Below are 17,377 nucleotides of genomic sequence, written 5' to 3' on the forward strand. Positions count from 1 at the left end.
AGTATAGATAGGGTTGGTTACAGTGTAGAGAGGGTAACTAGAGTATAGATACTAGATAGGGTTGGTTACAGTGTAGAGTGGGTAACTAGAGTATAGATAGGGTTGGTTACAGTGTAGAGTGGGTAACTAGAGTATAGATAGGGTTGGTGACAGTTTAGAGAGGGTAACTAGAGTATAGATAGGGTTGGTTACAGTGTAAGGACAGAAATGATAGACTAGAGGACATTATAGGGTCTGCCTAAGGACATATAGGATAGGATAGAGGACAAAGTACATTATTGAGTAGAGGATAGATAGGGTAGGCTAAAATAAAACAGTGAGATTATGGTTTAGAGGGCAGAGAAAATACGTAAGAGGACAGAGAAGATACGTGAGAGTACAAAGAAGATAGGTGAGAGGACAGAGAGGGTAAGTTAAAGGACAGAGAGGTTAAGATTGAGAATGGAGAGGGAGTTAAAGGACAGAGAGGATGAGTTAATGGACAAAAAGTGTAAGTTAATTGACATAGAGGGTAAGTTAAATGACAGAAAGAGTAAGTTAAAGGACAAAGAGTGTAAGTTAAATGACATAGAGGGTAAGTTAAAGGACAAAGAGTGTAAGTTAAATGACATTGAGGGTAAGTGAAAGGACAGAGAGGGAGTAAGTTTTAGGTCAGAAAGAGTAAGTTAATGGACACAGAGGTTAGATTAAAGGACATTTTATGTTGATATTTTTTTGCTTTTGATGTTTCGGAACATTTCTGTAAATGTGTTGAAGGGTAGTATGAAGGGTATTGAGTCATTAAATGTTTATGATTAATAATTATACAAATTATTATTTATATTCATGTACATATACAAAAACCTAAAGAAATGCATATGTATATATAGAAATAATTTCATATACATGCATATACATAATTTAAAACTACTATGAACATTCTCTAGATTTATTGGAGTGATAACTCGCAAAGTTTAATCCAGTTAATCCTTGTAATATATTATTCTGTTATAACATGTTAATTTAAATTAATGCAGTATCTTGTTTAACATTTAATAATTATTAATCTTAATATTCTTCCAGGGATTTACAATTATGTTCATCATGTTTTATGTTATATGTCGAGTGTCGACGTAACACCTAAGTTTCACTAGAATCGAAGGGGTTCATTCATTTGGCAGACTTGTAGCAAATACCTACTCTATAACAATTTTACTCGAGTCCAAATCTCAACCAGGCTTGACTCCCTAGCTCTAAAAGCCACGCAGGCAATTGAAATTGCTACACAGGCAACTTCTCAACCAGATCACAAGCTATCTTTCAAGCTATATCAGATCAGATTGCCAGTTATCAAGGCAAGATCTATGCTCGTATGTTTCAACGAGGACCCAAGCTATCTTTCAAGCTACTTTCTATTCAATTGCCATTATCATGGCAACTTACTTTAAGCTTTGAAGCCTTATTAGGATGTTTTTTGTGATTTCTTGATCTGTTTTTAAATTTTAAGGCATAATAATTTAGAGTACTTTTTGCAAAATAAAATATCAGAATATTACATTTTTTTAATAATCTCGTTTGCACCCAAACTATTACAGGCTAGCGTCTAATTTTTTTCTTTAATGAGTTGTTCTCGAAAAATTGGGCGATGTGCATGCATTTCAATCCCATCCATTACGTAGATACAGACCACCTTAGCCTTTAAAGAACCCTATAGGATATTACAAAACAAATACAAAAAAAGTTCTTTAATTCAACTTAAATATAATAAATATAGATAAGCAAAAAGCAAAAAAACATTTATTTAACCCTATCCCTGCTGGGGTACTTGAAAACCAGGATATGCTGGGGGGGGGGTCAATTTGACCCCCCCTCCTCTCTAAATCCCATGTTTTATGTCCAAATGTGACAAATGATACATCATTAAAAAGCTCTTGTGCTCTACTTTTAGAATCTGCAAAAAAATCTGCAAATTAGCAAAAATTGAATTTTTTCTCGCAAAATCCAGTTATATAGTAAAAATGTTTGCGAAGAAAATTTGTCCAAAAAATTAAAAATTATACATTTTTGAAAAGCCCTTGACCATGCCATTCCAAATATGCAAAAATTTTGCAAAATTTAAAAGAACCTGATTTTTAATGAAGAAAAACTATAAATGTGCAAATTTCCTTTGACAGGTTGTTTGCAAAAAAATTAGCATTTTTTTTTGCAAAACTTGTGCAATCCGTTTCCTTATGTCATAGGCTTTCCAAAAAGCTAAATTTTATCAAAATCTAACAAGTGAAAGTGGATCAAAACAAAGATTTAGTTTGTAACAGGCAAAAGCAGTCATTCAGGCAGTGTGCCTAAGGACTCAGGCAGTTAGTATTAAAGCCCGGTTTTAGGCCTAAAGGGAGGGCTTTGGGTATGTAAGAAAAGTCAGAAAATTTCTACAGCCTCAGACCAATACTTTTTGAGTTATGTAAAAAAACTACAGGGGGGGGGTCAAATTGACCCCCCCCCCAGCAGGAATAGGTTTAAGAGAATAACAATATAAAAAGTTTGGAAAGTTTTATTTTCTTGGAATTCTATTTAAACTTTTTTATTTCTCCGGAAACCCAAAATTTTGTTTTCCTGTGTTATACACATGTGAAACTTCAATAATTCAAAACTAAAAGAGAGATGAAAAAATAATTTAAAACAGATTAAAAATTATCAACGATGTACATTCCAATTTTCAATGGAACCTTATAAACCTTGAATAGAACTATTTTTGTAGTTTGACTAGATTTTTAAAAATGATATTTTTTCAAAAACAGAAAATGATTATTTTCAGCACGCCAAATATAAAATAAATTATTTTGCTCATTTTACAATGTTTACTTTTGCTTGCCCTGTGTGTTTATCTTTACTAAAGAAAGAAAAAGTAATATTTAGCAAATGCAATAGCATTATAAGAAACTTTGAAACTAAACTTTTTAACAAAAATGTATTTTGTTACGATGCAACGTGTTTAATTGCAGGCAGTTAAAACAATTCCTTCCAGTTTACAGTCACTGCGAAAAAAAATTAAAATTAAAACAAAAATAAAAAAATGTTTGAGTTATAAAAAGGGGCAGAGATTAGAAATGGTATGTTTAAGCCATAATTTTTCTTTTGAGAGTCTAAGAGAGATATTGTTCAAACTGTTTGTTCAGACCTATTTCTTTTGTCAGTTGTCAAAAAAGTTCATAGTTAAAATAATGTAACTTATTGATGATTTTTGATGGGTCTCATACAATATTTCTAAAAAACAGAAGCCCAACACTACTCTCAGCTTTAGCTAAAACTTTTAAGTATTTTCTGAGGACAATATAGAACTTCTTATCTAAAGTCCGACCATCCGTTCTTAGGAGTTTTATTTCATGCACAATAAGCAATCACGTTATAAGTATTTACATTTCTAAGCTGTATCTAATCTAATAATAGTATTTGTGAATAAAATAGCTGTTAACGATTCTCAACCGTAGGTTTATACTAAGGTTTCCAGCGAAAAGGATAAATCGTTTCGCGAAAATTTCGCATTTTTCGCGAAAATTTAAGAAAGACTAGAAGACATCAGACAATTTATAGATTTGCTTGAAAATACTTTTTTGACCGTTAAGATCTTTCTTCTTAAAACACAAAATAAAATCTACTACGGAAGGAACCAAAATAATTCGGAAACTAAATAAAATTTCGCGAAAATATTTTCGCATTTTTGCAAGAAAAAAAATTTGCGAAATTTCGCTTCGTTTTGCTTCATTTATTTTCGCGAAAAAAGTTTGCGAAATGCGACCCAAAATTTTCGCATTTTTTCGCAAAACGTTTCGTTCGCTGGAAACCTTAGTTTATACGTAGATCAAATATTTTTTTGACGATTAAAATGTCATGGGAAATAGATAATTTTTCCTAAGTTAGTTTTAAAATAATAACTATGGATTTTAAAATACTGAATGATTTTTTCGTGGAATTTAAAAATTGTTTAACACTCGACATAAAATGGATATGCCACATATCCTATAATTTACTTGAGGTCGAATTTAAAGAATTTCAACAGCGTCTCTGAACCACCAATAACCGGTTAAAATTGAGAGCCGGCTCAAATCTCGAAACACTTAAAAATGTCCACACCATGTTTGAACCGCGTTCATAAAAGCTGTTCAAGTTCTTTAAATTCGTCCTCTATGCTATTAACTCTTGTTCGGTGGATATCGAAATCAATGCTTGATTTTGTTAATCTGCACAGTGCACATTATTTAATACCCTGAAGGAATAACTGAAATGAAGAGATTAAGCATGCATTAATCCTCAAATTAAAAGAGTCCTCAGTGGATATCAAGATTAAGCGATAAAAAATATGAGTATACAACACAAAAGTTTTTAGCTGAGAACTCTTGTATTGTGGATATCGAGATCAATACCTAATCTCGATCTTTTTTTAATCTTAAATAAATCTTTCTTCGATATTGTATAATAATACACACAACTTTAAATATAACTTTGTATTTGTTGTATATTTGTTACAATCCTGGCTCATAAAATGCAAATTAACTTGGTTCAACTAAGTCTAAGTTTGGTCTTCCAAGATCTTTATCTACTATTTAAGATAATTTTTATTATTTGACTTTTATAGATTGCACTTTAAAAATTCATTAAATCCACGATTCACAATTAACTATCTAACTATGTTAGGACTGCTCTAGAAAAATAACCTTTGAAACGATCATACGAAGCGTATTGGGCTGATCAAATTATAGTTAAATTATTTTATATACAGGGTTACCCAGAAAGGATGAGACTTCAGAAACGACTGTACATAATTTGTACCGTCTATTACCTTATATTTAGTATTCTCTGCAGCTTTAAATTGGTTTCTTTCGTTGCCTTGTCAATAAATAGGCCAATAAATAGGTCAATAAATAGGCCAATAAATAGACCAATAAAAAACAATATGCAAAACAAAAGACTTAATTTAATCCTGCAATCGTCATATTTTATGAGTTTCAGGTCGACTTTAAAGTCTCATCCTTACCTCGAGATAACAATACTTTTCTGAAATGTCCCTATTCTTTCACTATTTACGAGATGCTATAAAATCCTCAATACATCACATAGTTACCCCCCTGCAAACCAAACCTTTCTAAACCCATAATTTAAATATCTAAAATAGAATTTGTGTAAAGATTTTACAGGGAATATTGGAGGTAAAATAACAAATATTAATGATAAGATCTTGATGAGAAATAAAACCTCTGCCGGAATATCCAAAATGTTTTTTCTTCCGCGCATTTTGGAGTTATTGGCCTTACACTTTCTCTTTAGAGATAAAAAATATAGTTTTGAAACAAGCGATATCACAAATGTTTTGAAATAAGAAAATTTTCTATCCAATTCAATATAATTGTTTTTAAAATCGTTGAATTATTTTTGTTTTTCTAAAATCTACAAAAATTGCTGACAGATTAGCAAAAACAAAAAGATAATAACAAGAAATAGAGGCGAAGCGGCCTGAAAGAATAATAGAATATTATAATTAATCACTCCTAATCTTTATTTCTATAAATAATCATTTTCTGATTCGGATTTTTTCCATCCTAATAGTGTATTCTGTGCTGTCTAAAAATTCATTATATCCAGGTGTTCTGGTTTATTCATATTTTCCATTGCACTGGTTATTCATTGTTACTCTTGCCGTTTACCCGCGCTTGGACCTAATTTATAATTCTAGCAGATCCCGTTGGTGCCTGTGGAATAAGTCTTTGTCACAAACTCTGATTTTCTAACTTCTATATCTTTGCAACCAAATGTTGTAAACCTTTGATATTTCAAACTATTAATTCTGCGAGAGCTTATAATCTAAGTTTGAAATACTTAAGATGTACACCATCAGGTTCAATAGATATTGGGATTGGAAAATTTGAGTTTGTTGCAAAGACTCAAATCCTTTAGAAATATCTTAAAAGCATTAGACTAACAATTGTCCGAAAAAAATTAACTTTAAAAATACATAGGGATTCTTTTTACAATGTAATTACTTTGTTACGTAAGGATGGAATTAGAAGGGAAAACATTGTAAACCAGGGTAAATCTCCTACATCACTTTCATACCTCAAAAACGTATTTATTATATTTGTACACATGAATAAATATATGTAAGTATTGTTATAGTTTATACATTAAATTGTCACAATCACTTAAAAATCACTAAAATATCCATCAAACGTTAAACGCTTCTAACTTTATGGAACTTTTTTTGCGAATGAATTCTAGCAAAACAATCTTAATGAGAAGTATTGTGGTTGGAGGATGGAAATATCTAGATTGTCTCAAGGTTGGAGACGAACTGAACAGAGAAACCAGGATGAGAGGTTCGGAAAGGGAGGATGGGATCTCAGTCATTGATGAACTTTTTCATACAATTCTACATTTGAACATATGACATTAATTTGAAATTGTTTGTGCGATTTTGATGAAATAAATTTTTTTCCGTGCAGAGAAATTATTTGAAATTGCTCTTCAAAGGAAATAAGGAATTAAGCCTCTTAATATTTGAAATGTTGAATTCCTTAGATATTTCAAACTATGAATTAAATTAGATCAAATAATCAAAATTTGAAATATCAAAGGTTTACACCATTAGTGACAAAAACTAAAGTAACTATTTTATGACAGGTTTAAGGAATAAATGTCATGACTATACAAAAAAAGTACAAAATAATGTACAGTGAGACGCATATTTGGTTTTCAGAAAAGATTTTTTTCCAATTTTAAATCCAAAAAAGGAAAGAACCTGAGTTGCAATTTTTATTATTTTTAATTGTATGTTTCACCATAATTGTAATCAAATAATTAACATCATGTTATTTCATAATTTGTACAGTTGGATAAAAATTGATGTTTAAGCTGAATTTTGTTAGAATATAATAACTATTGTTATCTTTTCTATTTTTGTAAACGATAGCTTCGTTTACAGGCTTGAAAAGTGTTTAAATCTGACAATTTGAAAATATTTTCTAATGCAAAAATGTGCAAATCACTTTTGCAGAGAACAACACTTTTAAATTTCTTAATTGGGGTTTTCATACTCCACATTGTTTTGGTTCTTGTGGTGTGTTTTGGAAAGTTTTTCCCATAAAAATATTATATGCATAATGCAACTTGTAAACGGTTTTATCATGTCAACTGCATACAGCCTCTAGCTAACAGTACGATGATGAACAGTACAAAACCAATTACCTTGCATTTTTTAATGGCAGTTCGGAGCAAGATATGATAAGAAATAAATATATAGCAAATTAGGGATACGGCTTTTTTTTGCACAGCTTATGTTAGTTGCTGGGGAGTATGTTGTCTTTGCTTAAAATTTTTTTTAATTGTACATATACATTTTTAGAAATCGTGTATTTGGGAAATGTTCAAAGGATGCACCCTCCCACGCTTACATTGATGAGAGTTTTGCCAATTACTTCTTTATAACTAATGATGTTCATGTTAAGGGCGACAAAAAAAGTATAAATATAAAATTTAGACGTTGTTGCGACACTTCAAAGTTAACCCCGTCTTGAAAATTGATGCAACTTCTCATTGAACTCTGGATCTGTAACTATGTGCCACAGGGACAAATGTGCATTCAGAAACTGCACTTGAAAACTGCACTTGAAAACTGCACTTGAAAAACTTTGATCGATTCAAAAGATTTGTTTGATTAATATAATATGTTACCAAAGGTGTATCACTTTAAAAAAAATTTATGGTAAAAAAACCTAGTTTACAACGAAATTTTTTTTTATTAATCACGCAGGTTTTTGTTCAGCTTAAGTAAGCAGGACTTAATCTTCTTAGATTTGGCATTGTTCTTTCGAGATATGCATGATGCAAACTTCTACAGCTAAGGGAAACATTTTGCCCGACCACATTATTCAAAATTATGAGCAGAATTTCCTTTTGAAACTTCAAGAAAATGTTCAAGAATAAAATCAGTGCGGTTATTTCGATTTATTCTTCAAAGTCTGGTTGCAATTTGGTTTGTTTTCAAGCAGATGCTCATTGTTTTAGGTCCGTATATTCACATTTTCTATAAAGGAAGTGAGTTTTGCTACAACCTCAAATTTTCTTATCAACCTGATGGTGTAAATAGTCAACAGAATTCATATTTTGTAATTTCTAAGGTATTGCAAAGAAATATATATTAGAAAATCAGAGTTTATGACAAAGACTCAATTCCTTTAGTTGAAGCTATTTTCAAGGAGAAAATTCTTCAGTTTATGGTTTTTACAAAATAAGTAAACCTTTCAGGTCTTATGTAACTTCTGGTATAGTAAAGAAGTAGGTCATTTATGTATAAGATATGATAATAAAAAATTATTTTTAAGTTTTTAAGGAGGACCAATATTTAAAAAACCTCCAAAAAAGAGGTTGTAAGAACATTTTCCCTAAATTGTTACACTCATAAAAGTTTCTTATTAATTGTTTACAATTTCTTTTCAATAATTGGTGGAGGATATTGGTAATATTTTCAATAATTGGTGGAGGATATGGGTAATATTTTTCAATAATTGGTGGAGGATATTGGTAATATTTTTCAATAATTGGTGGAGGATATTGGTAATATTTTCAATAATTGGTGGAGGATATTGGTAATATTTTTTAATAATTGGTGGAGGATATTGGTAATATTTTCGACAAAAAAACTCGCAACTTGAAGAAATAAGAATTGTCGATTTCATACAAATATTGAAAACAACTGTAAGGTGTGTTAAGAAAAAAGGCTTTTGACAAAACTGGCATTTTAAGCATCTTTTTAATTCGTGCTACAAGGCTACAGAAAATAGGGGGGGGGGGGGCTCAAAAGATGTTCTCTAGGACGGACCCATATGATCTATATTTCGACAAAGGTTTAAAGGGTATCATTTTAATCGGTTATGAAACATTTGAATTGGAGGTTCAAATTATGAATTATTTTTGGAGATGTAAATATACATAAAAATGGATTTGCTTTTAAGATTATATTTTATAGATAATTTGAGTTATACTTTTTTTCTTCTATTTTCTCGCTTTATTAGTTAAAAATTGTCCTAATAAGCCCCCCCGTTGTGGAATATTACACTAGTAAATTACTGCAGAGCTGTGGAGAGCTCTTGCATAATATTCCTTTTAGTGTGTTCAGCTGTTAAATATCCCGTGGAGAAAAGCATTATTTTCACTCAATAAAATACATTTAAACCTTACAACGAACCTTTCAACCAAAAACAAAAGAACAGAAAAATGTTTTAGAACTTATACAGGCATTGAGGGTAAAATGCTTTGATCTCTGAGGAAACGTGACTAAACTTAATATACTTAATAAAAAGAAACTATTAAAAAAATGAGTTTTTTTTTTATTCGTTCATTAAAAGTTGTAAATAATACTTTACTGGTTCTTACCGTCAGTTATACCAATTATCGCGTACGTACTTCACGTACTACGTATATAAGGAGAAAATGGTTAAAACACGTCTTATACCCAAGATACCCATTATCCCACTCAGTTCGCATATTATTCAATTAATTTAAAATTAATTATTCTGATATCACAACCTAAAAATATTCAATTTGATGCATATTAATGAATATTTTATATATTGATATTTTTTTATGTACAAGGTACTTTAAACAACAAGTATACATTTTTTTTTTGAAATATCAACGATATACGAATGCAACAAATCAAATCAGCCCATACCCTACACATCCTTCCTTTTTTGAGAACAATCCCTTTAATATTAACCCTAATTTTAAGGGGGGGGGGGTCTATTACCTTATTGTGATTCAAGTTCAATACATTTAATACATTTTTGGAAAACCCTGAGGCTCATCTTTATAATCTTCAAAGAAAGTAAATTTTTCACCAATCCAAATATTTGATAACAAATCCAGTTATTTAGAAAAAATGTGCAATGACAATATTGCACGAAATATGACAAACTCTGTAATTCAAAAAAGTGCAATTTCCCTCTAAAACCCTGTGCTAACTTTCTTTGCAAAATGTAGGCCATGTGATTCAATTGTCCTTACTGTGTGATCCCTTTCTAAAGAGAGTTATAAAAAGTAGCAGTATGCCATAGGACTGAGACAGAAGGAATAGGATTAATGAGTTTCCGTTTTGAAAACATTAGTATTTAGAAAAAGGTATTTGTGTGCAATTAATAAATTTAAACTGAATTTATTCTTCATATTAGTCTATAGACAACATTGCTGAAATAAAACGTCACACTTTAGCACAGAACTTTATTCAGTAAATTTTAACATCGATGTAGAAAAGATACAATAAATCAAATAGTAATAATACAAGAAAAATAATTGAATATGAAGAAGTTTGTTTAATCTGCATTGATACAACTAATGACAATGAAGAAATTTTCTTATTATTTTATTCTTATAAAGTGGCATTTTCTTAAAAGCAATTCAAAATAGGAAAGAATTTTAAATCAAAAATAATTAACTTGTTTACATTAGCCGAAGAAAAGCCATAACAATAGAGGTTTCTGGACATATTCCAGTGTGAATGATGGTTTAAATAATTCTGAAATATTGAATGCTATGTTCAAAATCAAATAATTTTAAAACATATTTAACTAACTATGCAGTTAACTGTTCTGTTTAATAATGAGTGAATGTCCCCATGTAGGCAATGCTTAAACCCATACAGTGAATGTTGGGTATACACCGGATGGCCAGGTAGTTGAGATTGAAGTAGGAGGACATTTGTTTTAATATACATACATGCATGTAATAAATATAGTAATAACCCTCGTATCTTGGAAACCTGAACCTACCTGTATATATTTCGTTATAATTAATTACCTGACCTTATTATTGGTCAGTTTAATCTTTATTTGTACCTTAAAATTAAATATAGTTAGTTGATTAAATATATAGAGTCTGTTTACGGACGGTTAGACCTACCATTGCTCGGTAGAGAGTATATAGTATGATAGCTTTGTGTGTCCATGAATTCAAACTTAGACCTACCAGTGTTCGTTAGAGGGGATAGAGTTTGATAGCTTTGTGTGTTGATAAAAACACACTTATATCTACCAGTGTTTGGTAGAGAGCATATAGTTTGATAGCTTTTTGTGTTGATAAATATATACTTAGACCTACCAGTGTTCGGTAAAGAGTAAATAGTTTGATAGCTTTGTGTGTTGATAAATGCATACTTAGACCTACCAGTGTTTGGTAGAGAGGACACAGTTTGACAGCTTTGTGTGTTGATAAATACATACTTAGATCTACCAGTGTTCGGTAGAGGGGATAGAGTTTGATAGCTTTTTGTGTTGATAAATACAAACTTAGACCAACCAGTGTTCGGTAGAGAGGATAGAGTTTGATAGCTTTGTGTGTTGATAAATACAAACTTAGAACAACCAGTGTTCGGTAGAGAGGATAGAGTTTGATAGCTTTGTGTGTTAATAAATACATACTTAGATCTACCAGTGTTCGGTAGAGGGGATAGAGTTTGATAGCTTTGTGTGTTGATAAATACATACTTAGACCTACCATTGTTCGGTAGAGAGGATAGAGTCTGATAGCTTTGTGTGTTGATAGAAACACTCTTATATCTACCAGGGTTCGGTAGAGAGCATATAGTTTGAAAGCTTTGTGTGTTGATAAATAAATACTTAGACCTACCATTGTTTGGTAGAGAGTATATAGTTTGATAGCTTTGTGTGTTAATAAATACATACTTAGATCTACCAGTGTTCGGAAGAGAGGACAAAGTTTGACAGCTTTTTTTGTTGATAAATACATACTTATATGTACCAGTGTTCGGTAGAGGGGATTGAGTTTGATAGCTTTGTGTGTTAAAAAATACATATTTAGATCTACCAGTGTTCGGTAGAGAGTAAATAGTTTGATAGCTTTGTGTGTTGATAAATGCATACTTAGATCTACCAGTGTTCGGTAGAGGGGATAGAAGAACCTACCTGTATATATATTTTGTTATAAATTTGAAATTTTGCGCGCCATTTAAGATTAATATACAGAAACGGGAGGAACTCTCTAATTTTAAAAACCGGTTTTTGATTTTTTCTCCACTGTATCCAAGAAAGAACGGTTTACGAAGAAAATCAAAAGTGTGTCCATTGGATACTCAGATTAAGTAATAGGGATTAAGGATATCTCATTCTAAAGTGTTCGGCTCTGATCATATTATCGGTCAGTTTAATCTTTATCTGTACCTTATACTTAAATATAGTTAGTTGAATATAGACTCTGTTTACAGACGGTTAGAGATACCATTGCTCGGTAGAGAGTATAGAGTCTGATCAGCTTTGTGTGTCGATAAATACAAACTTAGACCTACCATTGTTCGGTAGAGAGGACACAGTTTGACAGCTTTGTGTGTTGATAAATACATTTTTAGATCTACCAGTGTTCGGTAGAGAGGATAGAGTTTAATAGCTTTGTGTGTTGATAAATACATACTTAGATCTACCAGAGTTCGGTAGAGAGGATAGTTTGATAACCTGTCGATAAATATATACTTTTATTTTGAAGATTATTTCAATCACACAAAGATATACAATACATAACCATATCAATGGTAAAAGTTAGATATTTATTAGAAAATGTTTGGAATACATAATTTTAATATGAAAAGTATACAACAAATGGGCGACTACCAATTACTACTCCGCCATTTCGACATGTATTGTACATAATCACATAGAAACAAACAAACATACATAAATATAGATTTATTGAACCTTCTCTTATCTTTAGATCTATTTTCATTATATGTCCGTATATTATATTTCTTTTAGTAATCTTATACCCCTAGAGAATACTGATATGATGCAGTATAATACTAATATATCCTTAATATTTATATTAGGAATATACAACAAAACTCAGACTATAGTGGCAACAATTCATATCATAATCCTTACCGTTTTTTAGATGATTTTTACTAAAAAATTATAGTAATCTAAAAATTAAAAAAGATTATTATGAGGGTAGGGTAAAGCCTTTTTACCGTCCTGTACTGTACAGGAATTACTGCCCTGTACCGTACAGGACGGTACAGGAATTACTGTCTTGTACTGTACAGGACGGTACAGGAATTACTGCCCTGTACCGTACAGGACGGTACAGGAATTACTGTCTTGTACTGTACAGGACGGTACAGGAATTACTGTCCTGTACTGTACAGGACGGTACAGGAATTACTGTCCTGTACTGTACAGGACGGTACAGGAATTACTGTCCTGTACTGTACAGGACGGTACAGGAATAACTGTCCTGTACCATACAGGACGGTACAGGAATTACTGCCCTGTACCGTACAGGACGGTACAGGACGGTAAAAAGTTCGTGTTGAACCAAATCTAAAATAGCCTTCATAACTTTTTCTTATAATACAGGGTGTCCCAAAAAAACATGGGAATTCATTGACGAATTCGATATCATCTTTGTTATGAATTTCAAATGCCATAATATTATTATGTCTTCTAGAGTTAATTTTATGAAAAGGGTAAAAGACTGTAAAGATGTGTCTATAATGTCTCCGCAAGATGAACAGTGAAGACGGGCAAGTTTACTCTGTTTGTATACTGCAATTTTCTTGCTTTACTAAGTTTTACTTTTAAAGATCACAGCTTTCTCAGTAGGTATCACTATACTAAATCAAAGAATTATTTGATAAGACGATATCGAATTCGTTAGGTATCACTATACTAAATCAAAGAATTATTTGATAAGACGATATCGAATTCGTCACTGAATTCCCATATTTATTGGGACACCCTGTATTTTGGAAAGTTTTCTATGCTGCATTTAGCGTTGTGATGGAGAAGGTACTCATGAGGTGTTCACAAATTTTTATGAAATAAAAAAAATATTTCGTGTTTTCAGAAAGAAAAAATTAATTATGATGAAAATTGACAAAGGTCGGAAATTTTGTGTGAAGTAAATATAGTTAATCTTTTAAACATGATCTCCAATCTCCATATCCACTGAATACGCTTTTAAATTTGAGGATAAGTGCTTCACTGTCATTCAAAATTGTAAAGTTCTAAAATGTGTAAGGCTAAAAAAAATGGAGTTATCGAGATAAAATTAAACGAACATGGCGTTACGGCAACCGGTGTGGATCTTTATAATGTGTTTTGGTTTCAGTCATGAAAATTGATTTAACTTTTTTTTTGCCGTCTGGATTAACAATTTGGAAGTTCTTATTTAAAACTTCATACTTGCAGGAATATTCTTTAGCGTAAAAAAATCAATGTTTTTAAAAATGAAAAAAATATATAAAATTTCTTGTCTTACAACCATAGTTGAAACTAATCCCAAACAAGGAATGGGGTGCAGAGCTGCACCATGAGCACCGCGAAATTTTTCTCCAGAGCCTCCTGGATCGCCTCCAAACCCCGGAAACCCGTCTCCAAGCCTCTTCCATNAACCAATAATCAAAATATGTCTATTCATTAGAATCCACAATAATTTAAAGAATTGTTAAATCCACAAATTTCCAACATTAATTAATTTAATTGATGATATTTTGTTTTATTGTAAAAGTGTACAGAAAGCATATGATAATAGCACAAATTTAAAAAAAAATATTCTGTTTCATGAATTGGTTCTTATATAGAATTTGATTCGAATACATGATTAGAATTTTCACCTTAAAATCCGTTTCCTCGGAAAATTTTTGGCACGATAATTTTTCTGGTGAAAATTTTTTATTTCCGTCGGAAAAATTTTGGCGGAAAAATTCCGTCAGAAACTTTCCAGTATGAGTAACCATTTCCATGATCCATGATATGTGGCGTATCTAATGCATGTAACTATTCCTATAATGAAATGTTTTTATTCATGTTACAATTTCTTTCACTGGCTTTGAAAATGTTCCATTTTCACCTTTCCTGCCCCCCAATGTTGTACAAGCTGTACAATACAGAAGAAATTGAACATAATGTGTGAATATTCTCTCTCCCCCCCGCTCCTTACTGTACTGCAGGGACCCTTGAGAAGGATAAATTATATACATAGAATCCTGATTGTAAACCGGTATATGTACAGAGTATACTGTACAGCAATAAAACTGATTCAAATACTTCAGTTTGCCCTAAACCTGCGCTGCAACTATTACATCAGAATTAATATTCAGAATTGTCGTATAGACCAGATTTTGTTTAAAGAGGATTATCTTCTCTATACGTAAAAACCTCTATATTTTTGTAACCAGAATTATTTCAGTGCATTCACTGATAGAGAAATACAGCTGTGCAATAAAGTTATACAAATCATTTATTTCAAGATAAGAAGACGGAAATAAATGATAACGACCTTTCCAAGGAGGTTGTGCAGGTTGACATCTCTAATGCTTCTATACTCCGAGCTCTCAGGACGCAGAGAGACGAAGTATGAAGGGGGGAGGAGGGGGAGAGAGGAACGCCCACTCTACCTCTACCAGCGATTCTGAATATTAATTCTGATGTAAGAGTTGCAGCGCAGGTTTAGTGCAAACTGAAGTATTTGAATCAGTTTTATTGTTAAACACTGGTTTAAATGTCTTGCGTTTGATCTCAGTCGTATACAGCTAAAATTTGGAAAAAAGTCGTCTTTATCAAATCTTTTAGTCAGAAATAAACATAAGGGTTTTGTAAATTGTAACTGGTATAACTCTTAAGATATACATTTAACATTAACAAACTTCAATTTAATGAATATAATCCCGATTCACTTTGTCTTAAAGAGGTTTACAAACTCTTAGAGATGGGTTTTACCCCCCATCCCCTGAAACTTTCCCTTTATCTTATAAGAATTTTAGACAGCGTTATACTGCAGTATGTTTATAGTAAACTGTTTGTAAACATACGCTGAACTTCTTTAAAGAGAAATAAACAATCCCAAAAGGAAGATGTTTAATCAGAAATAGTCCGGTTTTGCCTGGTGGAAATACAGTACGATATATATTTGTTATATTGTAATAGTATTACAAAGTGAAAACCACCTTGATGAAATAAGATGCTCAAGGTTTCCAATGTTAGAATTCGATTTAACACTGGTTTAAATGTCTTGCGTTTGATCTCAGTCGTATACAGTTAAAATTTGGAAAAAAGGTCGTCTTTATATAATCTTTTAGTCAGAAATAAACATAAGGGTTTTGTAAATTGTAAATGGTATAACTCTTAAAATATACATTTAACATTAACATTTAAGATATATCCGTGCAGACGTAGTTTCAAGCTACTTCAATTTAATGAATATAATCCCGATTCACTTTGTCTTAAAGAGGTTTACAAACTCTTAGTAATCAGCACTGGTTTCAAGAAGACGACATTCATAGTATTACTTAATCTGATTAAATTTCATTCGGCTTAAAATATTTAAACAAAAATCTAAAAAAATTTTACTGTACAATATGTACAAGTGAACTCTTATGTATATGTTTTTTCATCTTTTATTGTTGAAAATCTACACTTCTACACATCTATAATGTTGGTTGTACACTTAAACTAATGTCGTGAGAACTTTTGGTCTTTTACACTTTTGGTTAATTTGTACTTTTTTTGTCTTATTTCAACTAAATTTAGCTCTGAATTTTTTTTGTCATAATTTTAACAATTTGTGCTACATGAGTAGATAGAAATTAATACTACTTCATGCTTTCAGAAAACATGAACTATACTACACATAGAAGCATGTTTGTATAGTAACCATGAAAAATTGTTAGAATATTGTATAGCTCAAGTGGCAGTTGGTCAGTTAGAATAGTATCTTATGGTATTTATCCTAGCAGCATACATTAAATGTTGCCGATAATATAACAGTGCCGTTTGGGGTTTGCATAAATCTTGCAGAGTGCTGATCAATTATGAATCAATTATCAAATATTCATATCTGTCTTTCTTGAACAGATTATTTCAATTGTTTTTCTAGACAAAAGTGTGTTGAAATACAGGTTGTCCCAAAAAACATGGGAATTCAGTGACGAATTCGATATCGTCTTTGTTTGAATTAGCATTGTAATACCTAATTTCAAAAACTATAATATTATTATGTCTGCTAGAGTTTATTTTATGAAAACGGTAAATGGCTGTAAAGATGTGTCTATAATGTCTCCGCAAGATGAACAATGAAGACGGACAAGTTTACTCTGTTTGTATACTGCAATTTTCTTTACTAAATACAACCGTATGCAGTCAAACATAAACAAACAAAATGTGAACATAGCAGACGAAACTCTTACAGATTACAGCTTTCTCAGTAGGTATCACTATAATAAATCAAAGAATTATTTAAAAAGACGATATCGAATTCGTGACTGAATTCCCATGTTTATTGGGACACCCTGTAGAATACTAGTTTTAAATGTCGTATTCAAGCATCCCATAATTTTACATCGACTAAATTA

Source organism: Eurytemora carolleeae, unplaced genomic scaffold (genome assembly GCF_000591075.1).
Source record: "Eurytemora carolleeae unplaced genomic scaffold, Eaff_2.0 scaffold12, whole genome shotgun sequence".
NCBI lineage: Eukaryota > Metazoa > Arthropoda > Copepoda > Calanoida > Temoridae > Eurytemora > Eurytemora carolleeae.